We start from the raw sequence: 19,533 nt of genomic DNA, 5'->3' as shown, positions 1-19,533 counted from the left end.
TTTTCTTAAAATTTTTATGTTTTAAAAATAACATTATCCTTGAAAAAAAATGTGAAATTTAATTTCAAAAGTTTTATTTGCCTAGCAATACTCACTTACTCACTTTTATTAAACTTGATGGAGCGGGGTATCGGATAGCTTTTGGATTATTAATTAAACAAAGTCTATTGACTCCGCTTAAGGGATGAAGAATGGTATTTCTCAAGTTAAGCTTCTCAAATTCCTATCCACCTGGCTGTTCCCTCTTTACGTGTTACAAAGGTATACAATTTCAGGCTTTAGACTTTAATTCTAAGATGCAAAAAAGATTTACAAGTGGTGTGCGATTTCCTGAATTATTCACTTATGTATCTACACAAGCGCTAAATTTGTTATTAATATTTTCGTTTATCGTACAACCGCTGAGGAAGTAATTTTTATATATAATAATATAAGACAATTTGCAACATAAAGCTATTTACTCGAGTGAATTCAATTGAAAAAGAGTAATATCAGAGTTTTTATTATTTACAAAAATACATCAATTTCATACTATTTCTGTGAGCCTAAGTTAATTTTTAGAAATAGGTATAGAATTGGGGTATTATGGGTTTGAACCCAGAAACTCTGACTCAAGAGTCCGCGACACTAACCACGGGACCACAACCCTTAATTTTAATCGTAATTGCAATTGTATACACCGTCTTATATTGAAAAAAATAAATATATTGTTTTTTTCGCTTTTATTTCAAAATCATTGGTTGTATTCTTAAATGCCTTGAATTATTGTAAAGTCAAATAATTCATACAAACTACACCTAGTTGTTCATTATTTATTTTATCAGGCACCAGATTCTTCACTTTCAGATGATAAATCAATAAATATATATTAGTTGACTCAACTTCAGACAAAGTATCTACCGTTTTCAACAGAAAAGCGTAAAAATTCTCGATTCTCAAAAATTCTGAGGGAGCAAGTTATTAAGCAAGCAAGTAATTTCGATAGATATGGAATTTGCACGTTAGTGCAAATTCCATATCTATCAAAATCACAACTAACACACGAAGGAAATTCAACAGTGCAAGTATGCATCTTTCAAAAACTAATGCAATATGGATATTTCATAAAAAATATATATTAAATCTATAAGGTGATCACATAAGCCAGATAAAACGATAAATGCTTCTTTTTATATTGAGACACCTACATCATAAATTAATTTATATGTTTTAACTCGCTTTGAAGGATGTATCACCAGAGATGAAGTATCTTTTAATTAATCTTAAAGTCTCGGCATTCACAAGGTTTATAACCTGTCATCGGCTAGCTTAGATCTTTTTATACACTTGTGCAACGTTCACAATTTTGATCATTTTTAAACATCCAGACAAAATGATGTATTGCATATTACAGGTTATAACAACCATATTTCCCTAGCATAAAAAGATAATTTGAAATATTTATTTATCATTTTCCGTGTGGAATAACATGAGGATTAAAATATGAAAATTAAAACACTTGTATAACTCCATACCAAGGAATATAATTTTTTAATTAACTTTGTTTTAATTTACTTTGTTTATAAAAAAAAGTAAAATGAACTCCCTCTCTAAACACAAGTATCTACTTTATTAGAGAGGTAGAAACGTTATATTTGAAATATCTATTATATTTACCAACTATTTTGTATTATTTAAATATGTATTTTGTAAAAAAAAATCAACAATAAGAATGACCACAATTGAGTTTTAAAAACCCGACTAGTTTCGAGTTTGTATTTTTTCTGTTGATGATAATATCTGTAGTTCTCTAAAATAGTTATGTTAACATTAATAAACTCAAAATTGGTCTCATAAAAGTGTTTTATTTTAACAATTAAATGATACTTTATCTCTGTTATGATACTTTCAATATATTTGAAATAATACAAAACACACCCAAATATTCGTAATTCTTGGTGTTTTTTCTAGATGTTTTAAATAAAGTAAATAGTTATTTTTCGAAAATGGTCTTAAGGGTGTTATTAATCGACAGTTATCATTTTTACTTAATATTCATTTTAAATAGCTGGGTAAAAGTAAATATTTACATTTTATTTCCTTCTCCGACCTCATCAATTCAACCGAAGCAACGTGCATAATATCATCATTAATATTTTATGGCGAATAATAAAATTAATTGTTCTCAGTTACAGGTAGACTAACCCCAAAACAAAGGGCTGTTTATTCCTCAACACGGAAGTACAAATTAATAAACCCTTAAATATTATTTTCTTTATACAAACAAGGGCGAAATGAGGTTTGCATAATAAATAATTAACAATAGCGCTACGACTTATGATCGTTTTATCATCTTTTCTGGCATAAAAAAATATTGAAAAGGAACGTGTAATGGTTATAAGGTATCAAGGCTCAACTTACGATAAATCGCAACTTAATTTTCTTTAAACCCACGTAACATTTTACGTAATTGATTTTTGTTTTTAAAGCAGTGTTTTTGTATTGAAAAATAAGTTTTTATTTAAATGAATACATGGTTTTGAAAGGTAAAGAGATATTGAAAGGCAAGGAGATGTTAAAATTGTAAAAAGATTTTTTAAATATATTCATAAATAAGTTAAAAAAGTTCTAAAAAGACAAAAACAAAAATTTCATATTTACAATATGTATTTAAAAAAAATTAGGAGTGAACTGACGTTAAATTAATTATATTATCGGACGCTTAATGAATTTTATTATTGCTAGCAATACCCTAAGAAGCGAACTTACAAGCGAACGATGGTAAAAATAATGATTTAAGGAAGGGTAATAAACAAATAAGTATGCACTGTAATTTATGTCTATATTGCCAAAACATTACTAATTATAGGTCAGCAAAGGTAGGTCAAATATAAATTATTATTGTGAAATAAGAAATAGATCATCAGATGTTTTACATGATAATAAACTAAATGATTTCAGTAAAGGTAATTGTCGAGTAGTTATACACTGTAAGTTTTGACTAAACCTACGCATATGCCACAATACCTTATTGATAAATAGTCTGCGAAGGTGGGTCAAACATGAATTATTAATGTGAAATTATTGGTAGATCATCATATGTTTTAAATGATAATAAACTAAATGATTTTAGTAAGGGTAATTATCGAGTAGTTATACATTGTAAATTTTGACTAAACCTTCACATATGCCAATACCTTACTGATAAATGGTCTGCAAAGGTAAGTCAAACATAAATTACAAATGCGTAATTATTGATAGACCATCCAATCTTTCAAATGATAGTAAAATAAATGATTTTAGTAAGGATAATGAACGAGTAAGTCTACAATTATGGGTAAGCTTTCATACATGCTAATATTGTCAATATCGTACCGATTATTGATCTGCAAAGGTAGGACAAATACTAATGATAAATGTGTAATTACTGATAGACTATTCGATGCTATACATGATAATAAAATAAATGATTTTAGAAAATGTAATTAACGAGTAAGTCACTGTAAATTATGGGTAAGCCTTCACACATGCCAATATTGCCAATACCTTACTAATTACATAGGCCAACATACATTTTGGTGGCCGCGATTTTTCAACTGTCCCTGGTTAATTTTTGGGTTAAAAAAATCCGAAAAAACCCTCAGAATTTTCTATCACATCTATTTTTTTAGATTCGCTGCAGTTAACATGTTTTATATTCAACTTGTGTATATTTCATGTTATAACCAATACTATTAGTAGATAAATAAACCACATGAATTTAAGTATTTATTAAGAAAAACACATGGGTTTAGGTATTTATTACAAAATGTACACATATTAGTAACTTTTTCCTTTAAATTTATATAAATATAGGTATACAAAGGTAGGTTTTTATGTGAAACTATTGATAGACCATCCTATGTCTTACATGATAGTAAAATAAATGATTTTAGTAAGGGCAATTAACGAGTACGTCCATACTGTAAATTATGGGTAAGCCTTCGCATATGCCAATATTAGCAATACCGTACTGATTATTAATCTGCAAAGGTAGGTCAAATATTTGTGATAAATGTATTATTATTGATAGACTATCCTATGTTTTAAATGACAGTAAAATAAATGATTTTAGTAAGGGTAATTAACGAGTAAGTCTTTACTGTAAATTATGGGTAAGCCTTCACACATGCCAATATTGGCAATACCGTACTGATTATAGGTCTAGGTCTGCATAGGTAATGTTCTAATAACCTATGCATAGGTGATTACTCTGCATGCCGTACTTGAATTTAAGTGCGGCGTGGCGGATACCCTTCGCAGGCAGTATATCACGCAGGACGGAAGCTGATCTGACGTGTTCCCTTCACCAAATATTAATTGAATAGGCACATCAAAGCCGATATTGGAATATCTGCGGGAGACTTCACTTTTGATAAATACTAAATAATAATACACCAAGGGGTATTAAAGCGAAACAACGGGTTAATTGAGTTAGGTAAAATAAATACTGTCAATAATTTATTCGGCACTCATTTTGTAATAATATTCATCCATTTTTAAAAATTTCAATTTGAATTTAAAAAATATTTTTACTTGTAAAAGTCCAAAATAATTTATGTAAATAAAAATATAAATAACACTCTCATTATCATTCATCGATCGCTTTGTGTAATACCACTTTAAAAGTGATCGATGAATGATAAAGAGAGTGTTTTATTACCATACCACAAAGTTAACAATATACAAAATACAACATACAAAAAATTAAAAATATAAATTTTCGTTTGTTCAAAATCTTGAATCTAATAAAATTATTCAGTCGTTACTTGGAATTCAAATACACCACTGATGGGTTAAAATGTTTTTATTTAAAAAGCAGATTTTTTTACCGCAATTGCAGCACCATCTGTTGAAAAAACAGCTAGACACACAAAACTAAACATCGTTTACGGTGGGTAGCGTGCTTCTTGACATCCACTAAAAAAAAATATACAAAATATGTGAAAAACTTTTTTTTCTTCATATAACCAAACTAGGTCACAGAAAAGTGTGACTGAGTACAGAATATTAATACTTAAGTTTAACAATTAAAATCAACTTAAATACAATATTATGACATTAATTTTGGAAACTGAACCTGGGACCTCCGAAAGAGGCGTTGTAAGTTGAAGGTAGAAATTTTAAAATATCGTGAGAGTTTTGTTTTGTAAACTATATGTAAAAATGAAAATTGAAAGAAAGCATTGAGAAGTAAAAATTTTTTTTTCTTAAAATGTTCGTTGTGTAATTGGTCCCAAATATCATACACGTGATTAAAAGACCACCAAAGTTAAGGGTAAAAAACAGACTGAAAATGTCTGGGTATCAGGGGAGGAATTCGTAAATGGGGGTAAGTATTTTGCTCAGCGCTGCGGGAAACGAAATTAGTAGAAATACGAAACATTGAGCTGTACCAAAGGTTAATAACACGTACATAAGTAAGGGGACGACATTCCTTGCAAATGCCTGCCCAATTCCACTTATTTATGAAAACATTTCGTCTAAAACATACAAGAAAATCTAAGGCCTGTTTATACAGAACAATATTCAGAGAGCTTTCTTCGTATTCGCTTTAATTTGTGTTTGTAAATAGGGGTTGAATTTAAGCCACGTGTTTTGGTTTTATATTTTATAAACAGAAGTGTGACATAAAAGGTTTTTTGATTCGTGTCGAAAATAATACTAGTATTATGGAAAAAAATGTTGTACCTTTTCAAGTTAATAAAGAAAACACTTCCTCTTTCTGATTTCTTTCAACTATGTTTTTCCTTTAATAAAAAACTTATACCGAAAAAGCTTACAAAACACAACACCACTCAAATTCTTTTTTCTAGACGAATACATATTATAACATTTTGAGTTTGTCCTAATACTTTTTCATATTATTTTTTGACATCTCATCAAAGATGAAGAAGAATATGGAGGTCTGGGCATTTACGGGGCTTACGACCGTCATAGGCTGGTTTAAGTGATCACTTTACACAGTGTAACATTCACCAATTCTACCCATTATTGACAACCACACTACTCAAATTCTTGGAAGTTCTAAATATATGAACCGATTTAGAAACCTTGTTCATGAATCACTAGAACTTCACTAGAGACATCCATTGGTGAGATGTAAAGAAGCTTTTTATTAAGCAGAAACTCTTATATTAGTATGTGAGATCAGAATCCTGGATTATAATCACACACATGAGAAACGCCTGAAAATACCATTTTCATTTTAATTATTAAGCTTATAATTTGACCAGATAATTTATTTACAACATTTTGAGTGTGTCCAAATACTTGTTCACAAAATCTGGATTATCTCCAATTACAGGAGTTATATTCTTCTTCATCTTTGATGAGATGTCAAAAAATAATATGAAAATAACTCCTGTAATTGGAGATAATCCAGATTTTGTGAACAAGTATTTGGACACACTCAAAATGTTGCTAATACTTTTTCATAAATCAGGGTTTTTCTGATAAGGAGTAATTTTACATTTTTACGATTCAACATAATTTAGAAGAGTAGAAAAACCAAGAGAAATAAAATAGAACAAGAAAGAGCCCTGTAAATGCCCAGACTTCCATATTCTTCTTCATCTATATTGAGATGTCAAAAAAATGTACAAACGAGACAGAAATGCAGTAAATGACCGGCATGTTTTTCATATTGTTATAATTATTTCAATATCAAACATCTTGTGACGAATATATGAACATTGGCGGGCTAATAGCTAAAAAGCAATATCTTTTAAAACGAACATATTTCTTCATCGTTAAATACAATACTAGATTTCACATGCAGATAATCAGATGTTTAATAAAGTTTTTTTTGGGCATTCATTTTTATATTGGGCAAGTATTTAAAATTGACAAAATACATATAATAAAATACTGCTAATAATTTGTTTGATGTTTCCTTAGATCGATTTCACGCAATATTCGAGGTAAATTCACATATTTACTCAATACAAATACAGCGTATTGAATGTGAACAACTACCGTTTCCATAGTGTAGTGGTCAAAGCGTTTTGCTACCGTTCGGGAGGTCGATTTGATTTGAGGTCGTTCCGGATTAATTTGACACGGGGATCATAATAAATAATGTGATTTTTCACTCTTTTATATGCTCAATAGCCAAGACTTATTATATATAGCGTAAGACTGATAATATTTTCTTTCATGTATTATATTAACGACCAATTTAACATTGCATACCTGAAACTCACGGCAAATCACCTTCCCTTCATGTATTTAATGATAAAGATAACATATAATATATGCTGCAGTTTTTTCTGCACCAATGGGTACGAATAAAAGTTAAAAAAAGATGATTTAATAAGTTTATCTTCAAATGTCCTTTTTTTTAAATATATAAACGTAAAAATTATCAGATGTTGTATAATTAATTTTGAACGAAATCACATAGATATGTTTTGAAAATAAAAAGAACCATGTGTATAATGTTTAATGTTGGTATTTTAGAGCCAAGCCTTGTACGTGCCTATATTTATGTACCTGTAACTAATGTTTTTTTACCCGTAACAGGTAAACAACGTGTTATTAAAAAAACAGTTTTTATTGCAATGGCAGAGTCATCTGTTTAGTGTTATAATTACGCACTCAATTATAAATATTGCTCATTACGTATTTTTTACAGTTAGTAATAAATAAATCAGTTTATTTTTAAGAAGCGTCCGCCGTTCGCTGTGCCGCTGCTCGGAGTGTAACCTTTAATCTGAAATATAATAAGCACAATAGAATGCTACATATGTATGCTAAACAGAGTCGTGTAAGTAATGTGAAAGAACGTAATAAGTACTGCCGGAGTTGGGCGTTTATTTCTCGTATAATACAAAAGTAATATTCTTGCGCTAAGTTCTGTTTCTACTGAAACTAGTGTATGTCTCTCCTCCGTGTTATGTTAGGGGGTATTATAACATGTCAGATAACAGTATTTCATGCTGATACAACTTGCATGCAGCTACAGCGCCCTGCATTATTGTATATTATAACACCAGTTTTCACTACATACTATACAAAAGAAACGAGATAAAGAGTATTTTATATATAATATTTTACATTTAAAAAGCATTGTTAACTTTGTGGTACGGTAATATAATACTGTCCTTATCATTCATCGTTCACTATGTGTTTTTAAAGTGGTGTTACACAAAGTGAACGATCAATGATAAGGACATTGTAAGTATTTTATAATTTAAGCACACTCGTGTAATTGAGATTTCAAAGTATTTTAATAAATACATTTTGAACAACATTTCAAGGTTGTCCAAATACGTGTTTACAAATATGGATTGTCTCCAATAAGGAGTTATTTTTCACATTATTTTGGACATCTCAACATAGATAAAGAATATTAAGGTCTGGGCATGTACAGGGATTACGATCGTCATAGACTGGTTTAAGTGATTTAAGCAGAATGTTATACGTTTGCAAAGTGATAATTTGAACCAGGTTTTGACGGTCGTACGCTCTGTAAATGCCTAGACTTCTATATTCTTCTTCATCCATGTTGAGATGTCAAAAATAATGAAAAAAAATACTCCTAATTGGAGATAATCTAGATTTGTGAACAAGTATTTGGACACACTCAAAATGTTGTAAATGTATTATGTTTATGGTTTAAATGAACATTAATGTATTAAAAAATCTTTGAGCTACTTAGTCAGGAGTCGGAATAATCGGCGAGTGCATATAAGAAGATGCATAAATGCAGAAGAGATGGGATCGTTTGCAATGACAGATTGGCGTGGTGTTCTATTTTCTTTGCTTACCCCTGCGCAGAAATTGCTTGGTGTTAAGGAAGTTATTTTATTTTAGAAGACTTAAAATATTTGTTTTTTTTTCACCTGGAATTAATATCTTAAAAGATCTTAATTCCAGGTAATAATAAAATAACTTTAAGAATAAAATCCTTCAAAATTCTTACGCACTAACTTGATACACGCATAAGGCAAGCAACATTAGTAATTAAATTTAAATGAAACGAGTTACCCTTATTATCGTCAAGAAAACAAAATCAAACATTGCCTGGGGAAAGTAAGCCGGGTTTAATATCAGTCTCATGGTTTGGGAACGGGACGAGTACCTGCGCAGCCCTATGTTCTCAATTCGCATCTTGTGATCACTTTTACCTGAACAAATACTGATATCCACTTGCTTTGTTTGGATCCACTGATATATATGGACAAGTAATTATTAATCTTTTCTGTTCTCTGCATATTCGTTTCGGATATCTGTTTTCTGTTTTCATCCTTCTTCGAATTCCATTCTTTATACTTAAAACACATGAGTTTTTTTTTTGACAAAGCACTTAAAATTGAGTGAGACGTGCCACAAACAAATGTCATATTTTTATATAATTTATATTTGAAGCACCAATTTTGTGATTTTCCATTTTATAAATCAAATTAATGATTGAGATAGCAAAATATCTCAATCATTAATTTGAAAATTCTCGAAATAGTATTCAATAAACTGTTTTAAAAATTTCATTTCGATATGAATTCTCAATCCTTTGACAGATTTCTTGGTTTATAATATCATTACATAAAATCCCCATAGGATGTTAATGATATAATTGGGTAATAGGAAGAAAAAAGGGTGATACAAATTTTGCAAGTTTATCATTATTTTGAAAGCTATTTAAAATATGCAATTTAAGGTAACGAAATTTCCAAAGTAGCACATTGGCGAGAATATTTTTAATGGGATTAAATTCCGATGTTGCTAGAGAGAAAATAGCAAAGAAAAGCACCCCACGGTAAGGGTGGAAGGGGGTAATTTTGGCCCGAGGCGTCATCTTTCAATTGTTGTTCCTCCTCCCTTAGTAAACAAAATCTTCCGAGTCAACTGCCAGAGATGATTCTACTTCGGGATCTCCTGTTTGTATAACGAAATTAGTCGGACGGCTCAAAGCACAGAATCTAGAATCTGTGGCATACTTTCAAGAAATCAGGCTCGGTTTTATTATTGTTTGTTTTATAATATTATCAACCTGGTGAGAATTTTTACAATTTATCCTTTTGAGACCCAACCGTTCATTTATTTTCTTTGATATTAATGTTTTCAATTTTGAAATTTTATTTTAACTATTATCCGCACCCCAATGGTACATAGGGCACTGCATGATAAAAACGCAGTGTTATTTTGATCGTTCACACATGAAGGAAAGGTGATCAGCCCTCCGATTCAGGTACCAGTCCAGGGTAATGTTGAATAAATATTAGAGTGAAAAAAATCATTGATATTTATTTGACTCTCCCCTAGGAATCGAACCCGGGACCTCTTGAATGGTAGCCGAGCATGCTGACCATTACACTACGGAGGCGGACAAAAAATATTTAAAACTGAAATATTTAAAAAAAATATTTGTAAGCTCTAAGCGAAAAATCGTATTCATCTGTGGGAATAATACACGCGCATTGTATTTTTTTTCTGTCTACTCATGTCGAAAGATGAGATGCAAAATAAAATTGATAAAAATAGATACATTGTATAAAAATGTCGAAAACGTTTCAAATCATTCATTTGAAAACTGAGTTTAGATTTTTATAATTTTAAAGTGTGAACGTATCTTAAATCTTTATTCGATCATTTTTTGTAAATATATGAGATGCCTGGAGATTTATAAATATGCAACTAATTTATGTATTTAATCATTTAAAGGAAAATCAGAAAGGTATTTGTTTTTTGTAACAAAACAATACAATTTTTATCTCATTTTGTGTTTTTAATTCTTAATTTTGTATTTTTTTTCAAAATTTCGATCAAATTAATATGATATGGATTAGCATTTATAATTTTTGATGTTTAAATAATCGTTTAAATATTTGACATGAATCACGTTATATTCAATTAATGATTTGGCATGAACTTCGTGGAATAACGTAATGATTTAAATATAAAATACAACACTCTTGTAAGACTGATTTTAAGTTTATTATATCACATGTTGATGAAAGCGCTTTATTTTTTATATTTAAATTAATATATTCAAGTTCACAATTAGAGTTCAAACAGGAAGAAAAAACTAACTAACTAACTAATTAACCATCACGCCACTTCCCCGCAGGGGTAGGCAGAGAGAATCGAACGCCACACCACTCTGTATTTGCAAACATTCCTCGCCTGTTCCACGTTCATGCATCTCCTCATACACACCCGCCGATTGTTTCGACTCCTAACCTGACCGACGAAACAGGAAGAAAGGTCAGAATATTACGTCTGAGCTAATATTACATGGATGTAAGATATAAAACTTTCAGTAAAAGTAACTAACTAACTAACTAAGCATCACGCCGCTTCCCCGCAGGGGCAGGCAGAGAGAATAGAGCGCCACACCACTCTGTCCTTGCAAACACTCTTCGCCTCTTCCACGTTCATGCATCTCCTCATACATACCCGCCGATTGTTACGACTCCTAACCTGACCACTTTCAAGTATTTGGCATACCTGATCGTGCCATGTTTTTCTCGGTCTTCCTCTGCTTCTTTTCCCGCTAACATTTGCCTTGTAAATTTGTTTTACCGTCCTTTCCTCACTCATTCGTTCTACATGTCCAAACCATCGCAACGCACCTTTCTTAATTTTATCGATAATGCTTATCTCAGTTTTGCATTCCTTCCTTAAATCACTATTCGCACATCTATCATACATCGTTTTGTCACACATTCTTCTGAGTAATCGCATTTCGACTGCATTCGGTCTACTTTCATCCTTCTTTTGCCAACTCCATGTTTCACTTCCATACATTAGAGTTGGAAAACTTTCAGTATCATTATTTAATATCTCCAAATAAAAATTAGACGTATCATTTTCCTAGAAGAATTATTAAAATGATGGGTAAGAACGGGTTAAACGTGTATTTACAGTTATTGGATGACAGAATTCATTATTAAGCTCAATGTATTTAATGAAGGGTATTCAAAGTTATCGTAAACAGTGTTGCCAAATATTAATATTAGAATGCCTCTTCGTGCACGTTTTAAAGGTAAATTGAACCCCTTACAAAATACGAATTTGTTCATTTAGCACAAGAATAACATTATTAAAGGGAAAATTCGGCTAGCTTGATTAATTATTACCAAAATGTGTGTAGAATTTCCCTCGGTTTAAATTAAAACAATGTACAATACTAAATACCGTTTGTGGAGGTAAGAAAATTGTTCGGATTTGTAGCTCCATGGATAGGCTCCGAGTTGCTCTCGTTGCATACCACGGATTAATTATGTTGTATTTATGAATACTTTTACGGCATAATATTTCAGTCTTAATTTACCTATGGAGTTCATATTAGGTATCAGGTATATTGAAATTCTTTAAAATACCTTTAGTAATTCAAACAGAATTCCATTTATAAATTACGAACAAAAGATATGTATTGTCTTTGGAAAATGTTAATAACGTTGAATTGAAATGTCCACTTACTACTACTACTTTGACAAAGAGCAAAAAATGTCCCTAAAATAAACTAAATTCTGATACTATTTGCCTTTTAAAAAGCAAATGCAGTTTGAAATAGAAGTTTGCTTCTGGAAGACCTGATCAAGTATTTTAAATATTTTGAAAGTGGTCAGGTTAGGAATCAGATTATCGGCAGGGATATTTTATATGTAGGAGATGCTTGAATATAAAGAAGTGAATATTGTTTGCAAAGTAAGATTGAGAGGTATTCTATTCTCTCTGACTACCCCTGCAGAGAAACAAAACAATGGTTAGTTAGTTACTTAGTTAGTTTAGGGTGAAAATGTAGTACCTAATGGAATTAAAAATAAATATAAACAAAAAAAATTGTGTTTCCAAATACAGGTTCACAAATATGGATTATCTCCAATTAGGAGTTATATATTTTTTATCATTATTTTTTGAGTTTTCAACATAGATGAAGAAGAATACGGAAGTCTGGGCATTTACAGAGCTTTCGAATATTAGCTGGTCAAATTAAAGGTTTAATTTCCAATCTTTTGAGTAGTGTAGTTGTCAATCATGGGTAGAATTGGTAAAAACAAGCCTATGACGGTTGTATCATATGCCCCGTAAATGCCCAGACTTTCATATTCTTATTTATCTATGTTGAAAAGTCTTTTTTTTTTTTTAAAATATAAACTGTTTTAATAAATAAATAATATTTTAGGTAAAAGTGAATAAAATATCGTGTACTTTGATAATGAAGGGCTTTGCTCGAGCTTATTTCGATTACATTCTGTCCGTTATGAGTTCGCTCCACTCCTTACGGAGGCAATCATAAATCCGGAAGCCAATTAACTCGAAGGAAAATAATTATACGAACGGGTGGGATCCTTCTTCGTCTCGTGTAATTTCTTGAATATTATTGTGATACCGTGTTGGGATAATTGTGTGTGTTGCCCAAGTGTGATCAAGCCAATTCTGAACTGGGTTTATTAAACTCGCTACACCGTGAGCTGTTTTGCGCTTGTGCTATTAAACGTAATGAAACTGAACCTACGTTTCCTTTTTCCAGTTTAAAAACACACATTATTTGCGATATGAAAAACTCTTAATTAGAAAACACAAATATTCAAGTGTAAAAATACCTCAACATTAAGAATATAACCGTTTACTGAGATTTACAAAATTTTGAGTGTGAACAAATACTTGTTCAGAAATTTGTTTAATATCAGCTATGGAGTTATTTTTTTAAACTTTCAAGCACGTTATTTTAACAAATATGTCAATATAATCCATCTTGCTAACAAATAAAAAGAGCTTTGCTTCATAAGAGCTTTCCCTATTCCAACTTAGATGGCTGTTGTGAAGTCACATGTATTAACTGGTCACGAGTTCGATCAATATATCTAGAAGTTCCAAACATTGAGTAGTGTGGTTGTCGATCATGGGTAGAATTGGTGAATGTTCACGTATGTAAAATGATCACGTAACCAAGGATGTGATAGGCCACAAGCCCTGTAAATACTCAGACTTCCATATTCTTCTTCGTCTATGTCGAAATGTCAAAAAAATGTAAAAATCATTCCTACTACTACTACTACTACTACCATCACGCCGTTTCCCCGCAGGAGTAGGCAGAGTGGATGGAACGCCACACTCTTCTGTCCTGACATACACTACTCGCCTCCTTCACATCCATACATCTAGTCATACATGCCCTCCGATTACGCAGACTTTTGACACCGCTAGATTTTAGGTTCTGATTGATCTGATCGTGCCAAGTCTTTTTCAGTCGTCCACGTTCTGTTTTCCCTCTCACATTCGCCACATATATTTTCTTAGTCATTCTCTCGCTATCCATTTGCTCCACATGTCCATACCACCGCAAAGAACTCTTCCACAAAAATCATTCCTTAGTGATGATAATTAAGATTTACGAACAAGTATATGGACACACACAAAATGTTTTTGAGTAACCGATGTCTTACTCATAAGAAAGAAATTTAGAAAAAAAGGAAATTGAATTCGACGTATTTGACAAATATATGAACCCACAAAAAGTAAAACCAAAAATCAAGGAGAGACTGAGTAATATTTATTTTAAGTAATCAAATATCAATTTTAATTTGATGAAAAAGTGATTTACCTAAGGTAAGCTCATGTGGAATCGTAATCGAGACGTTATTGCAAGTTAGCATATTTTACTCTGCGTTATATTAGAGCTTAAATATTAGCCATAATTAATTGGCATATATCAGCATCAGCAACGAAACAGTTTAGTTATATTAACATAATTCCACAAATTTGCAGCCAAAAGTAAAGTGTAATGTGTGCTGAAACTATAATAGGGTTCCGTGCACACACGCATTATACGAGTATGTTTCAATAGTAAACTGCTGAGAACGTGGAAATTTAACGATTTACAAACAGATGAAAAAATCTGTGATTTATGATTAATGTATGTTATGATTAATTATCTTTTTTTTAAAAAATATAATTAGAAATTAAGTAAGAGACTTTGGATATTAAACAATGCAAAAAAAACCAATAAAAAATGTATTACAATATTAAAAATTTGTTCATATTTTTTTTTACTATTATAATCCCTGGTTTCAGTCACCAGATATTCTTGATTATATAATAAATATATTATTTGAAATATAAAACAGTAACAGGGAAATTTCAAATACACACATATTTTGCAATTTTTTTTTATTGAATTTCAACTATGTAATTTTTATCATTTTATTAAAACCATTATTTTTTTTAAAGGAATAACCCGCAATAGAGACATCTATCGATGAGATGGAATAAGCTTTTTATTGAGCAGAATCTCTTTCATTTGTATGTGAGGTCCGAATCCTTATAATCACATACTTGAGAAACGCTAGAAAATAATATTTTAACTTTGTTATTTTGGCTTATAATTAGACCAGTTAATTTATTTGAAACATTTTGAGTGTGACCAAATACATAATTGTTTACAAATCTAGATTATCTCAAATTCAACATATGTAGATGAAGAAGAATATGGAGGTCTGTGCATTAGGGCCTACGACCATCATAGGCTAGTTTAAGTGATCACTTAACTTTTGAAATATGCTTAATTGCGCTCGCGTCTTAAATATATTTTCGATTGAACAAAATTATAAGTTTTTATTAAACTGTATTGCATACAAGTAGAAAATAAGATTTATCTTTCATTTTTGATCGTCTTGCTCAATACTGAGCATCGTGGTCGCTGACCCTTCACACTCGGCGCATAGCTAGCTTGCATCCCTTCCGGTGAGTCAAGTTAAGGGCAACGTTTAACGAGGAACCCGTTAATTCCTTTATTTGGTCGGTTAATTTTGTAGGAGACTATTCCCTTGCCCAGTCACCCTCAGCTGTTTCTGTTACTATCGAATTTCCAAAGCTCTCTACGACTTTACTGTCGATATGTTCAATTGGAGATCAATGCATGTCACCAAACGTAATTAGACATCTTGCTTGGGACAACGTTGTTACTAGGGTATTTTGTTAAAATAAAATGATTTGGCAGTCACATTATGGTAAAAATATTCTTTTTTATTATGACCTTACTTGGTACATATAATTTTTATTATGGTGGTATTTACCAAAATTATAAGACTCTAGAAGCATAACAGGCAAGGGTCTTCGAAATAGAATCAGAAATGCCAGGATCAGGGAAATATGCGAGATCGAAGATGTCGTTAGGTGGGGAAGGCAACGAAGGAGACAATGGTATGCACATGTGAGGAGAATGGAACCATCCAGACTCCCCCACATCGCACTGTACGGCCAACCCCATGGTAGACGACTCCCGGGCAGACCACCAAAGAGATGGGTCGATTGCTGGGAATCGACGTCACAGGAGGCTAATCCCTCTTAAAAACGGGCCGCAAGGCCTATAAGAAGAAGAAGAAGAAGAAGATGATTATTTACCATAATAAATATTTATTAATGATATGAATAATTCATTAATTTTTATTACAAACCTTGAGATGTAGTGTTCCTTGAAGTGGAGCCTCTTAGGTTCGTATGACAAATACATTATAAAAGTACAAAAAAATATTTATTAAACTGATTCCAATATTTATAAAATTTATTTATAGATTTGGTGTTCAATTTGAAGAACTCATTTTAATTCATAAATGAAATATTAAAATCACATAGAAATACAATTTGTGACAGTCGTTTCGCCTTATTATGGCATTGACTACTATGAGTAGTTTGAAAATGCCGCAACAAGGCGAAAGAATCGTCACAAATTGAATTTTTACGTGTTTTTAACAATGAAACACAATTAAGTAGACTCTTAAAACCTGTATTAATTTTAATATTTAATAAATAAATGTATGAATTTTAATGCTGGCCATGTGTCTACCAGCCTTTGTTTTTATCAAAAGAAGATTTCCAATTAATTTCAAACTCGAATTTTGTATGTCTTTATCTAGTTTTTTATTATTGTTTGAATTTATTGCGTATGTACGAGATTACAGCTGATAATGATACAATGTAAAATTTCTTAGTGCTTTCAATAATTATGTGCACAAAAGTGGGTTTAACAGATGCAGTTTATCGAACATCGGCTATTTACAGAGTTGCATCAGAAAAATAATTTGTCAATCAATATTTTTTAACTGATTTGCTTGCATTTGTTTCACTTCTAATTTTTTAAGTTCAAAAACGTTTTTGCTTTAGTTTAATTTTAAAGAAAATAATATTTTTTTTTCATAATTATATATCTTTGGTGTTTTATTTTTTTATAAAGAGGACATGATATAACTTCAATCTTAAATGATTTTGTCTTAGAAAACATTTGTAAACTACAAGGTGTTGTCAACTAACGGTTCCCGATTCACCCTTTTATTATTGAAATTAAAAAAGAAAAATCCATTTTCATATGAAAAGTATATAAAATCATACATAAAACCCTTATCGTAACATTAATGTGATTATAATTATAATGATGATTCAAATTTATTAAACTCAAATTCATTTTGCCTTGTTAGTGTATGTCTTAGAGTTTTTTATAACCTTCCAGGAATCTGATGATGTCGATAACGACGAAACCTATAAAAAAATTATAAATGTAACTATAAAAAAATAATCCAATAACAGGTTTCCTCTTATATATATATATATTTTTTTTAGTACATGAGTCTATGTACATACATAATATTATAACTTACATTTCTTAATGAAATCAAATCCCATCACACATCAAAAATAGTTCTTTTAAACGTTTTAAAAGAAATATTGTTAGTGTCTGTTTGATTAAGCATTTCATTGTACACGTACTCTTTTTACAAATGAATTTGGAAGTACTTTGTAAGATATTTTTTAAATACAACAAGAAATTAATTTCCGGGTACAAATTGGATTACACGCTTATCACCCTCGCTCCTCCAGTTCTGTGGGAAGTAGTACTTCCTCAGTCCGGGCCTGGTCACCCAAGAATTGGTTCCGCCCGACTCACGTTCAACACAATTAGTTTGATTGCAATCAACCAGTGAATGTGTTTACATGTAATGGACGTACAATGTACATTTGGTCTGAATTCCTATACAGAATTGACAGTAATTAATTATCGGATTGTAGACAGTCAGTGCGGTCAGGGGGGTGGTTCCCGGCTACTGGCTACTGCTCGCTGGGGTGGGTGGACGATTCGATGATCTGAAAAAATAACTGTAATCAGTAACAAAGGATACATTAACAAACACAATAATATATTTTTTATTGGCCATGCACCCATAATTGAGTGATATTTTTTTCCATTAATTGTTTCGGCAGTCACTTTGTGGTAAAATCTATCCTTTTATAATTAATATATTCCTTAGTAAATACCAATTTTTCTTAAAATCTACTGTGACACGTGTTTTTTTGATAATAATATATTTTTTATTGGCCATGCACCCTTAATTGAGTTATATTTTTTTTCCATTAATTGATTCGGCAGTCACTTTGTGACAAAATCTATCCTTTTATAATTATCATATTACTTAGTTAATACCACTATTTCTTAAAGTCTACTGTGACACGTGTTTTGATGCATTCGGTGTTTGAAAATGATGCGGAATGCATCGAAACACGTGTTACAATAGATTTTAATAAAAAGTGGTATTTATTAAGAAATATTTTTTTTTGTCATGGCCATGCTAATCTTCTCTGTATTGTTCCAACTTTAGTATATGTACTGCCGAAACGAGTACCAAAGATGATAATAACACATGCATTTCTTTATATGACAGGCGCTGTGGCTTGGTTAGGTAAACGATCAACAGTGAAACTGGCATTGCGGGTTCGAATCGCGCCAATTGCAGATGAATTCAAGATTAATTTATTTTCAATTGGTCTGGGTTTTTGTGGTGTATTTTTCATATTAATCTTCCCTATCCCCACTATTCTACTTGCAGATAAGCCTCTAAAACCGAGGCTTTGCGGGTGTGTGTGTGTGTGTGTAACTAAATCCTTTAAATGCAAAGCATATACGTGTGTATACATTATGATACAATATATAAAATGGTATGAACAACATTTTGAGTGTGTCCAAATACTTATTCACAAATCTGGATATTTCCAATTACAGGACTTATTTTTCACACAATTTGTTTAATGTAACACGTGTATAAAGTGATCAATTAAACCAGCCTTACGTTAGTTCTCAGACTTCCATATTCTTCTTCATGTGTGTTGAGATGTCAAAAAATATTATAAAAAATGGAATGAATCTAATCATAACAATTTTGAATTTAAAAAAATGAGTGGAAAAACAAAACGATATATTCCAATACTGATATGTAAGCTTACGTCAAATATGAATACATGAACGTATCGCTCACTCCTTTCAACAACGTCATTTATCAAAAATCGTCAATTTTCAGTTGTGCGTGTTTTTGGAATGGCCAGAAAATGTACTACATCCCAGCAAAAGCGGCATATTTTTAACCTAGTATTTACCCGCTACAGGGCAGAAAGTGTTTTTTTTTGCATTTTGAAGAAAAAGTATTGTTTAATATTTTTTTTACATATACTAAATATTTTTCTAATGGAAAAAAAACCTTCGGGTTTTACCTAAAAAGATCTGTTGCACAGTAAAAAGTT

General features: G+C 31.0%; 1 pseudogene; it reads right to left on the bottom strand.

The window, feature by feature from the left end:
- Positions 1-18,540: 18,540 nt before the first annotated feature.
- Positions 18,541-18,641, bottom strand: LOC148300069 (U6 spliceosomal RNA; annotated as a pseudogene).
- Between the last annotated feature and the right edge of the window lie 892 nt (positions 18,642-19,533).

The sequence above is a fragment of the Brachycentrus maculatus genome, unplaced genomic scaffold (assembly GCF_059751285.1).
Source record: "Brachycentrus maculatus isolate JH-2025_06_01 unplaced genomic scaffold, ASM5975128v1 h1tg000842l, whole genome shotgun sequence".
Taxonomy (NCBI): Eukaryota; Metazoa; Arthropoda; class Insecta; order Trichoptera; family Brachycentridae; genus Brachycentrus; species Brachycentrus maculatus.
The sequence above is the reverse complement of the archived record's forward strand: the minus strand, read 5'-3'. Positions and strand labels throughout refer to the sequence as shown.